Source organism: Rattus norvegicus, chromosome 20 (assembly GCF_021556685.1).
Source record: "Rattus norvegicus strain SHRSP/BbbUtx chromosome 20, alternate assembly SHRSP_T2T, whole genome shotgun sequence".
NCBI classification, from domain to species: domain Eukaryota; kingdom Metazoa; phylum Chordata; class Mammalia; order Rodentia; family Muridae; genus Rattus; species Rattus norvegicus.
The window spans coordinates 1,300,856-1,305,553 of record NC_141553.1 but is presented as its reverse complement, the minus strand read 5'-3'; positions in this window follow the sequence as shown (position 1 = coordinate 1,305,553).

The following is a 4,698-nucleotide window of genomic DNA, read 5'->3' as shown; positions in this document are numbered from 1 at the left end:
AGACAGATAGACCAATGGAATAGAATTGAAGACCCAGAAATGAACCCACACACCTATGGTCACTTGATTTTTGACAAAGGAGCCAAAACCATCCAATGGAAAAAAGATAGCATTTTCAGCAAATGGTGCTGGTTCAACTGGAGGGCAACATGTAGAAGAATGCAGATCGATCCATCCTTATCACCCTGTACAAAGCTTAAGTCCAAGTGGATCAAGGACCTCCACATCAAACCAGACACACTCAAACTAATAGAAGAAAAACTAGGGAAGCATCTGGAACACATGGGCACTGGAAAAAATTTCCTGAACAAAACACCAATGGCTTATGCTCTAAGATCAAGAATCGACAAATGGGATCTCATAAAACTGCAAAGCTTCTGTAAGGCAAAGGACACTGTGGTTAGGACAAAACGGCAACCAACAGATTGGGAAAAGATCTTTACCAATCCTACAACAGATAGAGGCCTTATTTCCAAAATATACAAAGAACTCAAGAAGTTAGACCGCAGGGAAACAAATAACCCTATTAAAAAATGGGGTTCAGAGCTAAACAAAGAATTCATAGCTGAGGAATGCCGAATGGCGGAGAAACACCTAAAGAAATGTTCAACATCTTTAGTCATAAGGGAAATGCAAATCAAAACAACCCTGAGATTTCACCTCACACCAGTGCGATTGGCTAAGATCAAAAACTCAGGTGACAGCAGATGCTGGCGAGGATGTGGAGAAAGAGGAACACTCCTCCATTGTTGGTGGGATTGCAGACTGGTAAAACCATTCTGGAAATCAGTCTGGAGGTGCCTCAGAAAATTGGACATTGAAGTGCCTGAGGATCCAGCTATACCTCTCTTGGGCATATACCCAAAAGATGCCTCAACATATAAAAGAGACACGTGCTCCACTATGTTCATCGCAGCCTTATTTATAATAGCCAGAAAATGGAAAGAACCCAGATGCCCTTCAACAGAGGAATGGATACAGAAAATGTGGTACATCTACACAATGGAATATTACTCAGCTATCAAAAACAACGAGTTTATGAAATTCGTAGGCAAATGGTTGGAACTGGAAAATATCATCCTGAGTGGGCTAACCCAATCACAGAAAGACATACATGGTATGCACTCATTGATAAGTGGCTATTAGCCCAAATGCTTGAATTACCCTAGATCCCTAGAACAAACGAAACTCAAGACGGATGATCAAAATGTGAATGCTTCACTCCTTCTTTAAATGAGGAAAAAGAATACCCTTGGCAGGGAAGGGAGAGGCAAAGATTAAAACAGAGACTGAAGGAACACCCATTCAGAGCCTGCCCCACATGTGGCCCATACATATACAGCCACCCAATTAGACAAGATGGATGAAGCAAAGAAGTGCAGACCGACAGGAGCCGGATGTAGATCGCTCCTGAGAGACACAGCCAGAATACAGCAAATATAGAGGCGAATGCCAGCAGCAAACCACTGAACTGAGAATAGGTCCCCTATTGAAGGAATCAGAGAAAGAACTGGAAGAGCTTGAAGGGGCTCGAGACCCCAAAAGTACAACAATGCCAAGCAACCAGAGCTTCCAGGGACTAAGCCACTACCTAAAGACTATACATGGACTGACCCTGGACTCTGACCCCATAGGTAGCAATGAATATCCTAGTAAGAGCACCAGTGGAAGGGGAAGCCCTGGGTCCTGCTAAGACTGAACCCCCAGTGAACTAGTCTATGGGGGGAGGGCGGCAATGGGGGGAGGGTTGGGAGGGGAACACCCATAAGGAAGGGGAGGGGGGAGGGGGATGTTTGCCCGGAAACCGGGAAAGGGAATAACACTCGAAATGTATATAAGAAATACTCAAGTTAATAAAAAAAAAAATCAAAAAAAAAAAAAAAAAGAAACACAGGACAACACAGGTAAGCAAGTAGAAGCCCTTAAAAGGAACAGAAATCCCTTAAAGAATAACAGGAAAACACAACCAAACAGGTGAAGGAATTGAACAAAACCATCCAGGATCTAAAAATGGAAATAGAAAAAATAAAGAAAGCACAAAGAGAGACAACCTTGGAGAGAGAAAACCTAGGAAAGAGACCAGGAGTCACAGATGCGAGCATCACCAACAGAATACCAGAGATAGAAGAGAGGACCTCAGGGGCAGAAGATACCACAGAAAACAATGACACAACCATCAAAAAAAATTGTAAAACACAAAAAGCTCCTAATGCAAAAGATCCAGAAAATCCAGGACACAATGAGAAGATCAAACCTAAGGATAATAGATACAGCAGAGATCAAAGACTCCCAACTAACAGGGCCAGTAAATATCTTCCACAAAATTATAGAAGCAAACTTCCCTAACCTAAAGAAAGAGATGCCCGTAAACATACAAGAAGCCTACAGAAATCCAAAGAGATTGGACCAGAAAAGAAATTCCTCCCATCACATAGTAGTCAAAATACCAAATGCACAAAACAAAGAAAAATATTAAAAGCAGTAAGGGAAAAAGGTCAAGTAACATATAAAGGCAGACCTATCAGAATTACACCAGACTTCTCACCAGAGACTATGAAAGCCAGAAGATCCTGGGCAGATGTCATACAGACCCTAAGAGAACACAAATGCCAGCATAGGCTACTATATCCAGCAAAACTCTCAATTAACATAGATGGAGAAACCAAGATATTCCATGACAAAACCAAATTTACGCAACATTTTTCTACAAATTCAGCCCTACAAAGGATAATAGATGGAAAACTCCAACACAAGAGGGAAACTACACAGTAGAAAAAGCAAGAAAGTAATCTCCTTGCAATGAAATAAAAGGAAGAGAGCCACACAAACATAAATCCACCTTTAACAGCAAAAATAACAGGAAAAACAATCACTATCCCTCAATATCTCTTAACATCAATGGACTCAAATCCCTAATAGACAAGAGACTAACAGAGTGGATATGTAAGGAGGACCCAGTATTTTACTGCATACAGGAAACACACCTCAGTGTTAAAGACAGGGACTGCTTCAGAGTAAAAGGCTGGAAAACAATTTTCCAAGCAAATGGTTCCAAGAAACATGCTGGAGTAGCCATTCTAATATCAAATAAAATCGACTTTCAACTAAAAGTTACCAAAGAAAGATAAGCAATGGCATTTCATATTCATCAAAAGAAAAATCCATTAAATGAACTCTCAATCCTAAATATCTATGCTCCAAATGCACAGTACCCACATTCATAAAAGAAACCTTACTAAAGCGCAAAGTACCCATTGCACTGCACAGACTATTAGTAGGAGATTTCAATACCCTACTCTCATCAATGCATAGATCATGAAAAGAGGAAATAAACCTAGACACAATGAAACCAGCAGAAGTTATGAACCAAATGGATATAACAAATATTTATAGAATATTTCATCATAAAACAAAAGAATATACCTTCTTCTAAGCACCTCATGGTACCTTCTCCAAAATTGACCATATAATCAGTCACAAAACAGGTCTCAACAGATATAAGAAGATTGAAATAATCCCATGCATCCTACTACCATGGACTAAGGCTTGTCTTCAATAACAACAAAAATGAAAGAAAGCCCACATACACATGGAAGCTTAACAATGCTCTACTCAGTGATAACTTGGTCAAAGAAGAAATAAAAAATGAGATTAAAGACATTTTAGAATAATGAAAATGAAGGCACAAGATACTCAAACTTATGGGACACAATGTAAGCAGTGCTAAGAGAAAAACTCATAGCAATGAGTGTCTCCAAAAAGAAACTGGAGATAGCATATGTTAGCTGCTTGAGAGCACACCTGAAAGCTCTAGAACAAAAAGAAGCAAATACACCCAAGAGGAGTAGAAGGCAGGAAACAATGAAACTCAGGGCTAAAATCAACCAAGTAGAAACAAAAAGAACTATACAAACAACCAACAAAAGCTGGTTCTTTGAGAAAAATCATCAAGAAAGATAAACCCTCAGCCAGACTAACCAGCAGGCACAGAGAGTGTATCCAAATTAACAAAATCAGAAGTGAAAAGGGAAACATAACAACAGAAACCGAGGAAATTAAAAAAATCATCTGGGGGCTGGGGATTTAGCTCAGTGGTAGAGCGCTTACCTAGGAAGCGCAAGGCCCTGGGTCCGAAAAAAAGAACCAAAAAAAATCATCTGATCCTAATACAAAAGCCTATATTCAACAAAACTGGAAAATCTGGATGAAATGGACAATTTTCTAGACAGATACCAGGTACCAAAGTTAAGTCAGGATCAGATAAAACATCTAAACAGTCCCATAACTCCTAAAGAAGTAGAAGCAGTTATTAAAAGTATCCCAAGCAAAAAAAGCCAGGTTTAGTTCAGAATTCTATCAGAGCTCTGTAGAAGATCTAATACCAATACTGCCCAAAATATTCCATAAAATAGAAACAGAAGGAAGCCTACCCAATTCCTTCTATGAAGCCAAAGTTACACTTATTACTAAACCACAGAAAGACCCAAAAAGGAAAGAGGACGTCAGACCCATTTCCCAATGAATATCGATGCAAAAACACTCAATAAAATTTTTGCAAGCCAAATCCAAGTACACATCAGAACGGTCATCCATCATGATCAAGTAGGCTTCATCTCACGGATGCAGGATGGTTCATTATACAGAATTCTAGCAATGTAATCCACTATGTAAACAAACAAATAAAATAAAAACCACATG